Consider the following 19549-nt stretch of genomic DNA (forward strand, 5'->3'; position numbering starts at 1 on the left):
ATTTTACTCAGGCCTTCTTGGCCGTCATCTGAAACGCTCGACTCCTCAACACCAAAGACCCCGCCCTGCCCTCATGACAATCCGTAATCCTCACCACTTGTCAATCTCGGGAAGTCGGCCTTCTTGTGGCCCATCTGGTTGTAGTGAAAACAAATCGGACTCGATCCCCGAGGACACTCCCAGTTGATATGACCAATCTCGCCACACTTGTAGCAACCCATACCTCTTGATCGATACATTCCATCATGCGGTTCCCGGGCTTTCCGCAATGGCCCCGACTTTGCTGACCTCTAGCTCATGAATCGAAGGTCTTGGTCTTCTTCGCTGAACCCACTGTTGTCTGAACCGAAGCTAGCTTCTGCTTCGTCCGAATCTCTAACTCAACCCCTCGCTCCTGAGCTCTGGCAATCATATCCTCCAAGGTCTTGCAACTCGATAGGCTCATATACTCCTGGATATCATCCCTCAACATATCATGGTACCTCGTATTCTTCATCTCCTCATCTGCATCGTACTGCGGAACAGGTAAAGCCCTCTTCCTGAACTTGGCGGTGATCTCCGCCTTAGTTTCCATCGTCTGGAGAAGGTCCTAAAACTCCCTTGCCAACTGCTGCATCTCTAAAGCAGGTGTGAATTCAACTCTGAATCTTGTCACAAACTCATTCCAAGACATGGCCGCCACGGGCTTAGATCCTAATATATGACTAATCTCATACCACCAGTTGCGAGCTCAATCCCTCAGAAGGAAAGATGAAAATCCCACCTTTGACCCCTCGTGGCAAAAACTCGTCCACTGAGCATTCTCCATGTCAGTGATCCATCGTCGGCTAGCAACAGGGTCCTTCTTCCCGAAGAATTCTGGCCCTCTACATGTATTCTACTCCCAAAAATAGAGAGTTCATGCCCCCAACTGACCAGCCACAATCTTGGCACAAAAGGCCCCCAAGAGATCATCCAGAAGCTCCATTATCCCCTCCTTGATGGTACCAAGCATCACAGGGGTCACATCCATAATACTGTGAGCGATCTTAGGCGCAACCAACTTGCGTATCCTCTCATCAATCGACTCAGCACCAAAGCTTGAACATGCACTAGAACCTCCTCCATGATTGCTCCTCGCCATATTGAAAGGCAACCATACAACCTAATCAAAGCATACTCGAAGAATACCTCATTACACAAGCTTCTTAGAATCCTCATGAGTCTCGTTGATTTGAGTATGAATCATGTGCTTTCAGTAGTACGGGCTCAATACTACCTTCCGCACCTATCCGTACTTTCTTCAAGAATCATCCCGAATCTGCTAAGTTATTTCACCATAACAACTCACATAATCCCTATGCTAAGAAGCATACATATCCCTCTATAACACTCTCTAGGCTCTCCTAAGAATACTCATGTTACTTGCTTCTGACATACTAGGAACCTCTACCAAACATTTCGTTGCCTTACGCATGAAAACTGTACACAATATGGGATCAGATAAATTGTCGAATAAATGATTCTACCTTAAACCCACAACCCGAAAAGGAAAATAAAATAAGGTTAAATCAATCATTCTAAGGCTATATGATCCTAATCATATACAATTTTTAAACATATGCTTAGCAATTAACTTTGCCAATATTGATTCCAAGTAATACATAACACCCAATTCCTCCTAGGCTACAACGCATCATAAATCAAGCAATTCTCTCATCTAATTCCTGAAGGTATCCTTAGCCCTATCCTAACATGCAATTCACATAAATGCATAATGCTCATGTATTGGTATTTTGGGAATCACTTACTTGAGCTCGGGTGATTGCACACATTGCACCCGTTTCTTTGTCAAAATATTTTTAGATTTTTTTTTTCAAAAAGATTATCAATTCCTCAGTTTGAGTTCAGACACACCCAAGAGTGCGCCTGAGTCCCTCAAACCAAGGCTCTGATACCAACTTGTAACATCCCAAAAATACCAATAAAATTTTCATTTTTAAACCGTCAAATCCATACAAACATTCGTTTCAAAACCAATAAGAGTAAAATGTATCATTCCAACATCATATTAAAACAATAACAATTAGTGCAGAAAAGCCATCGGGGGATGTTGTGCAGTCAAGCCGGACCTTCCCTTTGGAACTGGAAGTACCTGAAAATGTTTAAACTATAAAACCATAAGCACAAAGCTTAACAAGTTCCCCAAAATACAACATACCATACATATCAGTGGGCCGAGCCCTACGTGAATGCTATAATACAACCATAGTCTTACAATCACGCCCAGATTATAGTCTAGTCGTAACCTTTCTGTCATGATCCAACCATGGTCTTCCACGCAAGTCATAAAGTCAAAAAAGTGTTGTGATCCAACCACAACCTTTCATACAAGTTTTGTGATCCAACCATAGTCTTTTATACATGTGCTGTGATCCAACCATAGTCTTTCATACAGGTGTTGTGATCCATCCATAATCTTTCATGCAAGAGTCACAAAGACAATCTAGCAACTTACATAGTATAGTGAGAAAACTCACATTGTCGATGTAGTCAACAACTAACAGCTCTCACAACCAACGAACAGGTGTTATACACCTCCTAATGAACCACACAAGGTAAACTCTTAGTATACCTTCTAAAACTAGATATTTAGCCCAAAGTCAACCCATGCCAAAAGTTAACAGTCAAGGTTAACAGCCAAAGTTGATAGTTAACATCACTAACAGTTGATCTCACATTGTAGCCAACCCATGGCCACGTTGTGGCTAACAAACTTAGCCCCGATCCAAAACTCTACTTACGAACAACTCAGTCGCAATAAAAACCATTTTCACGTCGTTATGGCCATGCTCATATGTCATGACAGAGTCTGCCCAAAACAATCTGGAAATCTCATCATCACGTTGTGACCTCCATATGGTCATGTTGTGACTACTGCATTTTCGGACAACTTAATGCATTTGACCCTTAATCCTTTAAGCCTTCCAATCCAACTTTCTGCAGGGCCTTCTTACTCCAAAAACATTCTAAAAATCGGTGCTTTATAGAGATGCATGTCTTGATCTCATATTAGGTCAAAATGATGAAAAATGAATCAATAATCACATGAATGTCTTCAAAACTTAGCCAAACTCTAGATCCAACATATACAACCCTGAAGGGACCTAAACGACCCATAAGGTTGCTAACTTTATGGAGTCCTTCCATCAAATCTTCCACAACATGAAGAAAAGGGACAAGAAGCCTGGATCTAGAAGCTATCAACATGATGTTTGGATCTTGAACACTTACAATGGTCCGGAAATGGCTTAAATGGAAACTCCAAGCCTGTCAAGAGGTTCTCTATACCACAAGGGCCTTCTTCTTCCTTCCAAGTGCACCAAATCACGAAGGGTAAGCTCATAAATGAAGACGAGGGTATTAGGGTTTTCTTTAAGGTTCTAGAGGGTGACAGAGGTCGTATATGATGCCCTAAATATGAGGTTAGAGGTTTTAATACTGAGGAAACCCTAAAACATCATGGGATTGGGCTACAACTATGGTCACGTCGTGACAATACCTTTGTTATGTCGTGATATCCATTTAGAAACGTGTTTTCATATTTGGCACGTTACGTCGTGACCTCCCTATGGTCACGTCATGACATATGGTTTTTCCCCAAAACCATGCCTTTGACTCATTTATTCCATACACTGATCCATTCTAGGAGACGGGTGTTACATCTTCCATGCAACATTAACAAACTACGACTATCTACATCGAAGCCCGAAATTGGTCCTACAATCCTCTTGCTCTTCCGATTTTTTCCTTGAACGCCTCAATCTGAGCCTTATTGATCAAATATTTTGAATCAATGCATAATCCACCATGTTCAATACAAGTTTCGAATGGGTGCACTAGTAGTCTCTCGAATCAATGCATAAAGTGTGTTGAAGTTATCTTTTCCTTGTTATTGTTTGTATTATCCTTTTATAGTATTCACAAGGTATAAAATAATCATATTTTTATATAATTATTCATTTGACCCAAAAGAGTAAAATAACGTGAATGTTCCCCAAACTATACCTATTATAGTTTATATTGTTTGTTTATTGAAAATACTTATATAATCATTGATATAAATACATAGTAAATATCTTGTCTAGATATTTTTAAATGAATATATCATTAAAACTTACATCTAACACAAGTATAAAAACATGTAGTACGATACAGACAATTTCTAGTTTTTGACTTTTCTGTCCATGTTTTTAGAAAAAGTAAAGAAAAATCATCGTAAATCAAAATTTGGATTCATAAACTCTTAGGGATTAGAAAATGAGTATATTTTGTCCATAATATTTTCCCCTGACCTTAAGTGGTTCCTAACCAAAGTGCAAATGTTCATTTTTACATACTGGTCCGAAAATGTTTTGAAATGATAGACAGTTTTGTAAAAATCACCATAATTTGTAGGAAAATCGTATGAACGTGTGCGAGTGGTCCTTCAAAAGGTATAGACCTGAACTGTTTTCATATTGAAAAGTTTTGAAATATATTGTCACACCCCCAAACTAGAACGGCGGAAACGTTCGGGGCGGAGGACGTCATATTCAGTATCATAACAATTGCATAGTAAGGAAAGTACACACCACCAAATATATATATTTCAAAAGGTTTACATGATTGCAATTTGTGATGTGTTCAAAAGTAAATTACAAAATCATGCTTCAAAAGAGGTTATTAACGCCAGAGCGTAAATCTCCAAAAGTAGTTGCTAACCTTGCTTAGCGGTTTCTTGAGAATACAAGTTATTTCAAGAAAAAGTGTCAAAAATTAAGTTGGTGAGTTCATAAGTAGAGTTTTGAGAAAATGTATGCCATTCGAAAGTCCGTGCTTGTTTTTCAGAAAATCCCTTATTTTCTTATAAATGTATGCAATGAGTATGAAAGATCGTTGTATGAATTATAAATAGTCGAACCAGGAAAATCCCTTATTTTCCAATTGTGAATAGCAGTCTTAAATGTCCAAGACCATAAAATGTAAGCAACTATAACATGCTTAAAAAGATAGAGGTATAGTTTTATATAATAAAACTATATGAAGATCGAGCTTGAAAAATATGAAAAATAACATTAATAGTTACTTTCCACCGAAATCATAATACCATAATAATTGTCTATCCGGTGAGTTGTTATAACCATACTATCATAGTTTTTCCTATGGCGACGTTCTTCAGGCGTCGAAATGTTATGACACTTGTCACCCAAAAGACTGTAGCTAACAGTCAGGATGTTGGATCATTAGTCCCGTATAGATCTATACACACTTATCACGTTCTGCAAACGGGAGATTCTGGTTATAAACAGGACTTTTGTTGGTATCTTTAACAAAAGTTAGAGTAAAGGCGAATCGTCTCATGGATTCTCAACTAAGTCGCGTATTGAAAATGATGAGTTTGTATGAAATGATTATCCTTTTTAACAATGTTAACAAAGGCATAATTCGTGTTTTCTTGAATGCATAAAATAGTTTAACAAGAGTGGTTACCCTTGATATAATGCATTTGTATAGATGAGAATCGTAATTGTATAGTTTTGTTTCATCCTATAAGGATAAGACCATGTAAAATGTGTTTTGCGTGCTTAACAATTCCATTTTTGTAGATAAGATAATCACATGCAAAGCATAGCAGAAGTTTCCATATTTGCACTCGGATTTAACCGGGTGTTTACTTGTATTCTCCCCCGTAATATGTTCAAAACATTTATAAAAAATTAAAAGCGTAGAAATGGGGGTATGAACTCACTTGGTAGATGTGGCGGTTTAAAGAAGACGAGACTTGACTCGTGCAACACTTCGACTAGAAAGAAGTCGATTTCTCGGAAATCTTGAGGGCGTCGGGACTTGCGTCGTGTTCCAGGAGTGTTACCGGGGCTCCGGGGTTGTTTAGAGGGGCTTAACAAAGAGTAGAAGTAAGAGAGTGAATAGATTTGAGCAACTAAACTCGGAACCTCTTGGGTTCTATTTATAGGCTGATTTTTGGGTCTCACGTCGTGAGCATGGGCTTGCTCACGTCATGAGGTCGATCCTATCCTCTTCCATGGACGAGACGTCTGCTGCCAGCTATAACATCCCAAAATACGACCCAAAAATTTTTGTTTAATCATTACTAAAATCATTAGATCAATACCATAAAATAAAACCCATACGTCAATGTATCATAACCATAACAAAGTATCACAAGAAAACTGTATCAAGACTGTATCAAATCATGTCAATGAAAAGCTAAATCAACTCCCAAGACAAAAACTGAAGCTGTGGTGTGTGCGATGCCATCATTCCGAGCTCTTCCCTTTACTTGCGGAAGTACCTTAAACCAAAACTGAAACTGTAAGCACGAAGCTTAGTGAGCTCCCCCAAACTACCACATACCATACAATAACATATAAACACATACTGGGCCTTGCCCACTGCATCGAACCCAAGTCCAGAAACTGCATCGGATCGAAGTCCGGAACTAACTAGGGCCTTGCCCACTACATCGGACCGAAGCCCAGAAACTGCATCGGACCGAAGTCCGGAACTAACTGCATCGGACCGAAATCCGGAACTGAATGGGACCTTGTCCCCTGCATTGGACCGAAGTCCGGAAATTGACTGAGCATAACATGGCATAGCATAAACATATCATCTAGCGTAAGCACATATACTGCATACTGCATCAGACTGAAGTCCGGAACACATAATACAAAACATGCTTGAATCACAAAGATATCAAGCAATCTAACTACTGCATCGGACCGAGGTCCGGAACTACTGCTAACTAAACGTGCCAGCATTATGGTCGTAGACCCGTTCCTACTGGAAGGAAGACTCACCTTGTAGCCTAGCTGCTGAATGAACTGCTTTGGAATCTGTCTGCTGCTGCTCCGGTTTCACCCCGGCTACAATTTCCATAAGTACACTCAATCAAATACTGATAACTATACTGAGTATAAAATGACTATTTTACGCCTGGTAATAGTCAACCTCTTGGTCAAAGTCAACATACAGTTGACCTGACTCATCGAGTTGGGCCACCAACTCGTCGAGTCCCTACTCTCATTTCTCAATTCTGCTCGCTACTACTCGTCGAGTTTGGCATAGACTCGACGAGTTCCTCTTTGATACAAACACTTAGTCAATTTGCATCCAACTCGCCGAGTTGTATGAACAACTCGTCGAGTTCTGCTTCATCATATGAACACTCCAACTGCGACTCACTGATTTGTATGAACAACTCGCCGAGTATGTTCTTGAGGTATGAAGATTGCCTTGGACTCGCCGAGTCAGGGCATTGACTCGCCGAGTCCCTCCATGGATGAGTCCGATCTCTGACTCACCGAGTCCACCTAAAACTCACTGCTTCCACTCGGTATAATACATAGAAGGGGGAAAACTCGAGGACTCGCAACCCGACTCGCCGAGTCTGAAGAACGACTCGCCGAGTCGGTTGCATGCAACTTCTATACAATCGATTCTGCTCAAAACCACTGCATACAATTTATAGATCTGGGTTCCTAAGGCTTGTTTACCACGTAAAGTTTCCAACTTTATGTGTACATATGCATGAAAAGGGATTTAAAGGCTCAAAAGGCACTTAAAAGAGTAGATCTAGGGCTATCATGCAAAATGGCTCCATAAAGGTGTTAGATCTATGCTTTTGGGAGTGAAACATGGCTAGATCCGAAGGATAATCAACCCAATGTGATCTCTCTACTATAAAAAAGCTAAGAAATGGATAAAATGGCCTAAATGTGCTTATAATGGAGAATCAATCATAGAAACATAAAGAATACGATTATTACCTCAATAAACTCTGTAGTGGATGCAAGATCTCGGATCTCCTTCTACTCCCTTGGATCTAGCTTCCTTCTTCTCTTCAAAACTTCAAGATTCACACAAGAAATGCTCAAAATGCTCAAGGAATGGTTAGGGTTTGCTTGGGGCTCATAACATGGTTTAAATAGGGTGCAAAACCCACGGATCTAGGGTTTCTTCCAGACTGCCGGACTCGTCGAGTCCAGGGTATGGAATCGCCGAGTTGCCAACTTAAACGTGCTCAATATCTCGTCTCTACTCGGCGAGTCGGGCCTACAACTCGCCGAGTCCTAGCTAAAATGCCAAAAATATATAGATTAAAATACATACTAGGAACCAGGTGTTACAAATCTCCCTCACTTATTTTAGACTTTGTCACACCCCAAAACCAAGAACGGCGGAAACATTCTGGGGCGGAGGACGTCATGTAAAGTATCACAACACGGTAAAAGTAAACAAGCAAACAACATCATCCATTGCATTAAATGTATAATTTTAATACAAGTGTGTTCTATACAGTTATAGACACCAAAAATAATGTAAGTCAAAATAAAGAGATGAGTCCTGAATGCGCTCCATCTTCTCAAAAGCTGGTCTCGGTACCTGTCTACTGATGACCTGAGAATACAAGTTATTTTGAAAGAGTTTAACAACATTAAGCTGGTGAGTTCATAAGTATTTTAGTGTCGGTGTTTGTTATCAAAACGTTTGAACATGTCTCAAGTGTAAGTTTGTAAAATGTATGTAAGTGTTTGTAAAAGCTTGAATCTAGCAGAAAAACCTATATTTTCTATTAAAGTAGCCTTCTACCAAGGATTAACTGGTTTGTATGCTCGTTTGTTGCAAAAGTGTGTAATTTCCCAAGTGTAACTATCATTAACAAAATGTAGTTTGTACATTAATGTTTAAGTGAAATAATCACTAAATGTATGTAATGGGTAAATTAATGTAGTACTATAATGTTGTATTATAGGAACTACTGCTGTACTAACTACCTTAAACCAAATTTATATTAAGGTATTATGTGATTTAATTGTACCATACTATCGACTGAGTAACAACGACAAATGTAGGTCGTAAAAAGGTATGACGTTTGGCACCCGCAGACCTGCAGGTCCGGCTGTAGCTAGCAGCAATGTGTAGGATAGTCAATCCAGTATAGATCTATACGCAAACTCACGCTCTCCCTCCAAGAGATTCTGGTTACAACTCGGGCTATGACATTTAAGGCATGCCCGATACAGTGGATCACAATTGTAAATGTATTCATGTGTAGGTAATGTAATGTTACTTGTTCTGGTATCGTTGTATATGTTCTCTTACTAGTATAGTTGTGTATTCTCCCTTTCTAGTATAGGTTGTAAATGTTCTCATAGTAATGCAATGTATATGTTCTCATAGTTAATAAGTATTGAATCATGAATGAACTGACTCATTGATCCAGAATTTGTAGAAGTATGATCCTGTGTTACCCCGATGGTAACTTACTAATGATGTAATTGATACGCATGAATATGGAAGCACTTTTATATCTATATATGCACATATAATATATATTTAATATTGAAACGACCCTCGGACAGCTACCCGACATCCCACCAGACCACATCCAAATTGAGGAAAAGGAAATAGGGCGGATGGCCTTCCTAAGCCTTTTAAACATTTCTTATACATCTATGCATATATGGACACACAATTTATAAGAAGTATAATAAAGTTTAAATAAAAGTATTTGACAAGTAAAAGAGTTTGTAAAACATTTTGAAATAAAACAGATTGATAAACATTTTGATACAGTGATGAAATCATTGGTTTTGTAGCTATTAATCACATGTGATTGATGTAATAACTATAAGTATTCAACTTGTATTCCCCCCCATAAAAGCATTTAAAACATTTAAAAGTATTTCAAAGGTAAATTAAAGGGGTATGAACTCACCTGTAGTGAGTGGTTCTGATGACAATGTTGGATTTGGTGCTACGTGTCAAGTGGTGACTTGAGTACACGCGTGAATCCTATTTAGCATATATAGGCACATATATGGATTTAATTAGTGTTATGAACTACTAATTGATGATTTTGGGACCACCTTAGGGACTAATAAACACTTATAATGAAGTGTTATAATCATATATGATTGTATAAGGGTTTATAAGGCTATACAAGAGAGTGTATGGCCAAAATACACACTATATGTGTGTGTGCAGCCAGGTGTGCGGCCTAGTGTGCTTCCAGCACATGTGTGCGGCCCTGTGTGCTGCCAGGTGGTGTGTGCTGCCACGTGTGCTGCCAGATGAAGATATTGGTGTTCTTGGTGTTCTTGGTACCTTTTATGAAGATCTTCAAGGAGAATGTATGATACTTGAGAGGATTTTCGTGTTCTATGTTTGAAGAAATGAAGGAAATGTGTAAAAATGATTCAAGGGTGGTATATATGTGGGGAGTGTGCGGTTGGGAGGGTGTGAGGCCGCAAACAAGAGTGTGTGGCCGCACACTCAAGTGTATGGCCGCACACTCCATGTGTTGGAGTGTTTGGCCCGGTTTTGATCCCTACACTTTGAGTTAGCCCCTTTTTAACACTCCTACCCTGATTATATCACATTTAACGCTTCATTAGACTTTAAAGGGGGTATTACCATATAGTAAAATAAGTCTAATATTGGAAAGAATTGAAGAGTGCATGCGAGAAGTTTTTCGGGTTGTCATAGACTTCGTCCTTGAAGTCTGTTGCTGCCGCATCTGAAAACAACTATGGGTAGTGCTCCCTCATCTCCTCCTCGGCCTCCCACGTCCACTCAGACCCCTTCCGGTGCTGCCACTGCACCTTTACTAACTGAATCACCTTGTTCCTCAAGGTCTTCGTCTTTCGATCCAAAATCACAACCGATCTCTCAATATAATTCAGGCTGCTATCAACCTGAATATCCTCCAAGGGTACAACTGCTAACTCGTCCACCAAACACTTCCTCAACTGGGAAACATGGAAAGTGTTTTGGATCTGGCTAAGCTCTGCCGGAAGATCCAACCGATAAGCGACCCGACCCACCCGGGCTAAAACCCTGAAAGGACGGATGAACCTGGGGCCCAGCTTGCCCCTCTTCTGAAACCTAATGACACCCTTCCAGGGTGATACCTTCAGGAGGACCATGTCGCCTACCTGAAACTCCAAGTCTGATCGCCTCCTGTCGGCGTAACTCTTCTGCCGACTCTGTGCAGTCTGTAGTCTGCTACGAACCTGCTAGATCAACTATGTCGTCTTGAGCACCACTTCGGTGCTCCCAATGACATGCTGACCGACCTCGCCCCAACAAATCGGGGTCTTGCACTTCCTCCCGTAGAGCATCTCAAAGGGAGGGCGGTCAATACTCGCATGATAACTGTTGTTATACAAAAATTCCACTAACGGAAGATATGTATCCCAACTGCCACCGAAATCTAGGACGCATGCCCGGAGCATGTCCTCAAGAGTCTGAATCGTCCTCTCGCTCTGTCCGTCCGTTTGAGGGTGGAAAGCGGTGCTGAAATGGAGACGAGTACCCATCGTGTCATGAAACCGCTTCCAGAATCTGGAAATAAAACAAACATCCCGATCTGACACCACTGAAACAGGCACTCCATGTCGTGCCAAAACCTCTCACACATAAACATCGGCCAGCTTCTCAGCCAATATGCTCTCCTGGATCGGTATAAAAGGGGCACTCTTCGTCAACCGATCCACTATAACCCAAATCGAATCCACTCCACGTGCGGTCCTGGGGAGCTTAGTGACAAAATCCATGGTGATGTCTTCCCATTTCCACACTGGAATGTCTAATGGTTGTATCTTGCCGTGAGGCCTCTGGTGTTCCACCTTAACCTTCCTGCAGGTCATGCACCTCTCCACATACCAGGCGATATCCCGCTTTATGCAGGGACACCAATAGTCGGGTCGAAGATCCCTACACATCTTCGTTTCCCCTGGGTGGATGGAAAATCGAGACTTATGAGCCTCGTCCATCAACACTTGCCGTACTCCGCCCCAGTACGGTACCCAAACTCTCCCATGAAGGGTCAACAATCCTCGACTGTCATAGTCGAAGGAAGCTACTCGGCCCACAATCCTCTCACACTTCTGCCTCTCCTCCTTAAGGCCCTCGACCTGAGCCTCTCTGATTTGTTCTAACAATGGAGTAATTACTGTCATCCTCAAACATATGTCCCTGGTCGGGGCCGTTGCCGCCTTGCGGCTCAGGGCATCGGCCACTACGTTGTCCTTCTCTGGGTGATAAAGGATCTCACAATCATAATCCTTTACCACATCTAACCACCGCCGCTGCCTCATGTTAAGATTCGGATTATCCATGAGGTACCTCAGACTCTTATGATCCGTATAGATGTTACAACGGACCCCATAAAGGTAATGCCTCCAAATCTTGAGAGCAAACACCACTGCCCCAAGCTCTAAATTATGCGTAGGATAGTTATGTTGGATAAGGTCTCTAAGTCCATAACTATTTCTGGTAAGTACTTGACTCGACCCTGCATGGTCCATTTGGGTTGCATGGCACCATGCAATTAGATAGACTAAATGAGAGAAATAACACTTGGAGATTATTAATATATTATAAGTTCTAATATATTAATAATATTATTTGATTAGTTTGGTCAAGAATTAATTTAGAATTTATTAAGTGATCAAAAGATAACTAATTAAATATATGGATTGATTATGTAAATCATCCATATCTTGTATAGTGGACTAAGAGGCTCCATGGATTATCAAGTTGGGTTCCACCCATAGAATGCTCCATGGATGCTCCATGGGAGTTACAAACCCATGGGTCATGGAAATGAAGAGTCATGACACATTATGGTTTACATGGTGTAACCCTAGATGTGTCAACACTATATAAGAGTCCCATTCTCCACCAAAATTGGCTACACATATGAAACAAGAGAGCTAGGCCGATTTTAATAAGTGTGTATTCTCTCAAAAGTCTTTCCAAGAGCATTTGGTGTTGTGTGAAGCATTTGAGGCATCACACTTGGGGTGCTAGGCTCACAAGGTTTCAAGGAACATAAGCAACAACAAGGTAAGTTATTCTATCTTTCATTCAAGTTAAAAATTGTTCCCCATGTATGCTAGATAGGAATATAACCTTGGAATTCAACTTTGCATGATAATTAGACAAACATAGATCCAAGGTTATTAGGGTTGCATGTACACTTAGGAAGTGTTAGAATGCTCAAAACCCATCAGTGGTATCAGAGCCTAGGCTTGTTTGTTTGTTATTTGTGCTAAATGGTTGAAAAAAGTCGATTTTGTGCAATCTGCATGATGAACTCGCCAAGTCCATGGGGGGACTCGCCGAGTTCATGTTTATCTTCAACCTACTCGCCAAGTAGGTTCGTGCACTCGGCGAGTAGGAGCCTCAGAATGCAGATTTTCGACTTTTGTTGTTGGAAATGGACTAGAAACATTACCCTAAACTGTTTTGGTACCTGAAAACTTGTTTTAGATGGTGTAATGTTCTTTCTAATCCATTTACAATGATAGTTATCAAAATTACAAAGTTTTAAGTGTAATTTTTGATTCATGAAAGTGTTCATGTTCATGTTCTTGATCTTATGATGTTTAGATGATCATAGGAATTGTTTGTAACCTATGTAGTAGATTAATTCTTGATCATTATGTGTTTTAATGGAGTCCATAACTTGTCCTCAAGTTATGGAAAACCAAAAGTCACTTTGCTTTAAAACCATTAAAAGAACACATGGGTTATAAAAATGAAGAGTCTTCATTTTTAATACCCTAATAAACACATAAGTTACAAGAAATGAAAAGTTTTGAAAGTTTACAAAACTTGCCCTCAAGTTGTGGAACAAGTAAAGTCTTGATTAAAACTTTAGTTCCAACCCTTAGAATTTTAAAAGTTAAAATTCTACCCTTATACTTATAATATTATAAGTTAATAATATATATATATATATATATATATATATATATATATATATATATATATATATAAGATCAAAGTCGTCTTACCGCTAGTACGCCTCATTCACGAAGCCGGTCTATAAGGTGGGTATAAGGTTGTTGCCTATAAAATGGCAACTTAATGGGTGTCCACTCTCACCCACCGCTTGCTTGACTGGTGGAGGGTCGTTAGCCGAACGGGTAGGACAATGACTTATAAATTCTCATTAAAAGTATGATGAATATTATAAAGTAAGTAAATGCTTTTATTAAATTCTCAATCTTAGTTACTTTAGGAAAAATGTGAATAAGGTGCTAATCCATGAAATTACACTTTACACTTTGTTTAAGTCGTTGGTGGAGCGTGTGTGGTTAACCGGCACACTAACTTGGACTTAACAAGGTAGGTAAAGGATGACTTAAGGTTTATCATAGTATTGGTGGAGCGTGTGTGGTTTACCGGCACATCGATTGAGTGATAAACTTTAAGGGTACCAAGTGATTTGCATGGTTACTCCACACCTCGTTTTGTGATCCTCGGTATCCCAGTCACAAAACTTGCAGGGCACACTCGAGATTGAAACATGCCTTTGAAAAGTTCATTGAATCTTAAAAGAATCTAGGAATTTCTAAGAACCAATCAAAAACCTAATATTTAATATTCCGGTTTTCGTGGTGGATATTAGTGAATCGTCATTCACCTACCTTTCAAATATTTTATAGCTTGGATTACGGCATACCTCTTCTAAGTTATAATATATTGTGATTGGATCCTAGCCTTAATATTACATTTGGGTGATTTATTAAGGACTCTCTTGATATCTAAACTAATCTTGTCCTCTTCTTTCAGATGTCTTCAAACAATGCTGCTTCTGGCTCTAATCCTAATGGCTCCTTTACCCTTATGAACTTGTGTGGGAAAGTCACTTTTGATGGATCCAACTTCAATGAATGGATCAGAAACATCAGGATGATTACCCGCTACGAGGACAAATAATATGTCCTCGACAAAGAGCTTAAGGAGAATGATGAGACCACTGCAACTCCTCAGGAGATCGCTGACTTCCAGGCACATGAAAGGGATGCTACCAAAGTGGCATGCATCATGATGGCCACGACAAGAGAGGTATGAAATCATCTGCTCCATGATAACAACCATGATGAAGGACAGGGAATCCGCCACGAGCCACATGCAGAAAATGCAAAGGTATGTGGATCGATTGCTGAAGCTTTATGTGAACTTCCCTGAGGAGCTTGCAATAGATATTATTTTGCACTCCTTACCATCGTGCTATGATCAATTCCGCATGACATATCACATGAATAAGGAAGAAGTCACGCTCAACAAACTTCAGGGTCTTCTCAAGACCGCAAAATCAGGTCTTAAGGGGAAGACGGTTGTTAACACTCCTACTCCAAACTCCGCTCCAGTTTTGGCAATCGGGAAAAGTCGAGGGAAGAAGAGAAAGAGCTCTTCGAAGGGTACCAAGGCTAGGACCCTTGATGGCTCTTCTTCAAGTGGAACCAATAAAGGTTTCATCACTCCTTCTTCTGACCCAAAAGAGGCGGAATGCTTCTATTGCCATGAAAAATCACATTGGAAGCGAAACTTCCCAAAATACCAGCAAGATGTAAAGGATGGGAAAGTTAAACCCAACCATGCAGGTATTTACACTATCTTATCTAATAACTCACCCCATTCTAACTCTTGGGTCCTTGATACCGGTTGTGGTATTCATATATGTTCTGATTTGCAGGGACTAAGAAGAAGTGAGAATGTGGAGCAAGGAAGAATAAACTTAATCATGGGGAATAGGAAAGCTTTACCTGTCACCAAGATTGAAGTTTACTCTTTATCGCTAAGTAGTGGGTTTAGTTTAGATTTGAATAAGTGTTGTTATTCGCCAGAAATGGCAAGAAATATTATTTCCTTTCATGCATTGTATAAACAAGGTTTTACCTTTTCATTTGATAATGAAGTTGGTTCGATTAATGCTTTCTTTAATAATGTTCTTTATTTTAAAGCATTACCTTGTGATGGCGTGTATGAAAGAGTATCTGTGGTTGATAACCTAGGAAATAATGTATTGTGTATTGATTCTGTTAATAATAACTTGGATAAAGCATCATTATGGCATTGTCTTCATGGACATATAAGCAAGAAACGCATAGGCCAACTCCAAAAGGATGGAGTCTTGTAGTCATTTGACCTAAAGTTAGATGACAGTTGTGAATCATGCTTACTTGGAAAAATGACAAAGTCACCCTTCATAGGTTCTTGTGAGAGGGGTGAAGGTTTGTTGGATCTTGTGCACACGGATGTGTGTGGACCATTCAACATGCCACAAGGGATGCTAATCGTTATTATTTGACTTTTACTGATGATTATAGTAGATATGGATATGTATACTTAATCAAGCATAAGTCAGAGACTTTCGAAAAGTTTAAGGAATTTAAACAGGAAGTCGAGAATCAATTGGGCAGGAACATTAAGATGCTTCGATCCGATCAAGGTGGTGAGTGTCTTAGTTCAGAGTTCCTCGCCTATCTTAGGGAATGTGGGATTGTCTCACAATTGACACCTCCCAAGACACCGCAGTTGAATGGTGTGGATGAGAGGCGTAATCGAACCTTGTTGAATATGGTTCGTTCCATGATGAGTCGAGCTTCGCTACCAATCTCATTCTGGGGGTATGCCTTAGAGACTACCACCCATATCCTTAATCTAGTCCCTACAAAGAAAGTTTCCAAAACTCCTCATGAGATGTGGACTGGTAAAGTACCCAAACTAGACCACATCAAGATTTGGGGTTGCGAGGCTTTCGTGAGACGCGAGACTCATGATAAGCTCAAACCTCGAAGCGAGAGGTGTATTTTCATCGGCTACCCACAGCAATCCTTTGGTTACCTCTTCTACAGACCTAGTGAAAATGTGGTCTTTGTAGCTAGGAGGGCTTTCTTTAGAGAGAGAGAGAGAGTTCATAAGCCAAGGGAATAGTGGGAGGAAAGTTGATCTTGAAGAAATTCAAGAGTCAAGCGGTGAAGGAACTTCAAACCCTAGCACCCAACTTGAGGAGGAAACTCATGTTGAGCCAATTGACAAGTCTGTAACTCTGAGGTGTTCCACAAGGGTTAGGAATGCACCTGAGCATTACTATGGATTCATATTACTGCAGAAGGTGATACACTTATCAGTGATGAGACACTGATAGGTCTGGATGAACCTAACAGTTACGCGGAAGCCATGGCAGGCCCTGAGTCAGCCAAGTGGAAAGAGGCAATGGACAACGAGATACAGTCCATGTATGAAAATCAAGTTTGGAACTTGGTTGAGAATGTACCATGTCGTAAGACAGTAGGGTGCAAATGGATCTTCAAGAAGAAGACAGACATGGATGGTAAAGTACACACTTATAAGGCACGACTGGTTGCAAAGGGTTTCTCACAAACTCCGGAAGTTGATTATGATGAGACCTTTTCTCCAGTGGCTAACATTAAGTCTATTAGGGTTCTGTTAGTCATAGCTGCATTTCATGACTATGAAATATGGAAAATGGATGTCAAAACCGCTTTCCTTAATGGAAAGTTGGCTGAAGATGTTTACATGAGTCAGCAAGAAGGTTCTGTCAGCAACGAGTACCCTAATAGAGTGTGTAAGCTTGAAAAATCCATTTATGGGTTAAAGCAAGCACCTCGCAGATGGAATCTTTGCTTTGATGAGAAAGTCAAGGAATTTGGCTTATCTAGGAGTGAAGATGAATCTTGTGTATATGTCAAGGTTAGTGGGAGTATAGTTAGCTTTTTGGTATTGTATGTGGATGACATACTACTCATAGGAAATGACATCCCAACTCTGCAGGAAGTTAAGTCCTGGCTTGGGAAGTGTTTCTCTATGAAGGACCTAGGAGAAGCTGCATATATTCTAGGGATAAGGATCTTGAGAGATCGGAGTAAAAGACTAATTGGACTTAGTTAGAGTACCTACTTGGATAAGGTGCTGAAGAGATTCAGCATGCAGGACTCCAAGAAAGGAGAGTTACCCATCCAGAGTAATGCCAGATTCAGTAAGACACAAAGCCCTAGCACTGAGGCTGAGATAGTAGAAATGAGTCGAATACCTTATGATTCGGCTGTAGGATCGATCATGTATGCTATGACGTGTACTCGACCTGATGTAGCCTTTGCCCTGAGCATGGTTAGCAGGTATCAGGGGAACCCTGGCAAGGCACACTGGACTGCGGTAAAGAATATTCTCAAGTACCTACGGAGGACTAAGGACTGGGTCCTTACCCTTGGTGGGAGTGATGACTTGAGGGTTGTAGGGTATAGTGATGCTAGCTTTCAGACTGATAGGGATAATTTCCACTCTCAGTCAGGCTGGGTCTTTACCCTAAACGGAGGAGCAATTTATTGGAAGAGTTCCAAGCAAGAGACAGTGACTGATTCAACTTGTGAATCAGAGTATATTGCAGCTAGCGAGGCAGAAAAGGAGGCGATATGGTTGAAGAACTTCATTGGAGACCTTGGAGTTGTACCAACTATTAAAGAGCCAATGGAAATTTTATGTGATAGTGAAAACGCTGTTGCCTTAGCCAAGGAACCAAGGGATCACGGGAGATCCAGACACATCGACATAAAATACCATTTTATCAAACATCGAATAGAAGAAGGACTCCTCGTGGCAAAGAGGGTATCATCAGATGAGAATCCAGCAGATCCCCTCATGAAGGGACTGACTCGGGTTAAGCATCTCCAGCATGCTCGGAGCATAGGGCTAAAGGATGATATTAGATTTAGTAGTTAGATAACCTCGAAATTTGTAAAGTGTAATTGACATTAGATGATGAATAAAAGATGTTTTATTTATGAGTAAAGTGTTGCTATCTCTTGTCGATCGTTTACTATATTTCTTTTGCGTGTTTTGACTTCCAGAATAATTATGTTTGGTATATTATATTATTCAAACCTCCATAGTCGGTCATATGTCGGAAGTAGGTATGAATCAAGACTGTCATGATTGGTTACAGACGTCTAAGGTGTTGGACATGGCTACAACAATCATGAGTGCTCATAAGTTCTAAGCATTGGACTCAACCCACGCTCACTGGAATCACTTCATGGAATTTATCTCGAGTGATCGTGAGACAGTAATATCATATAAGTCTTCAAACCTAGAGATATGATTTGTTACTTACGAGTTGGTTATGCATTTATTGTACGAAAACGCTTTGGTAACTCGATGTTATAAAACGTGCTTTTGTGTATAATTCAATGAGTGGTAGAACAAACATATGAGTCGAAGTTTATCTGTTCCTTCTTGGATTAGAAGCTGATATCCGGGCCCCTTGATGATTTTGTTTTGACCTATGTACCGGGCCCGGTCATAACTAAGTTGATGTGTTCAATCAAGTTCTTTGTCAAACAAATCGGAAATCAGGAAACAAACTGCTGGACAATAAGTAAGACATTGTTCCATGTATTTGTCCGGATGATATCTAGAACAGAGGATTATATGATCACTTATCTTAAATGGCGTATCATCATCTTCTCAGTTCTGAGAGACCTTGAAAGAGCTACGATTTCCGGTCGGTTCCTGAAGTACTAGAGTTATAGTTATTAGACTTATCCAAGTGGGAGACTGCTGGATAAGGTGTCTAAGTCCATAACTATTTCTGGTAAGTACTTGACCCGACCCGACATGGTCCATTTGGGTTGCATGGCACCATGCAATTGGATAGACTAAATGAGAGAAATAACACTTGGAGATT

The sequence above is a fragment of the Lactuca serriola genome, chromosome 4 (genome assembly GCF_051521515.1).
Source record: "Lactuca serriola cultivar US96UC23 chromosome 4, Lser_US96UC23_V15, whole genome shotgun sequence".
In the NCBI taxonomy this organism is placed as follows: domain Eukaryota; kingdom Viridiplantae; phylum Streptophyta; class Magnoliopsida; order Asterales; family Asteraceae; genus Lactuca; species Lactuca serriola.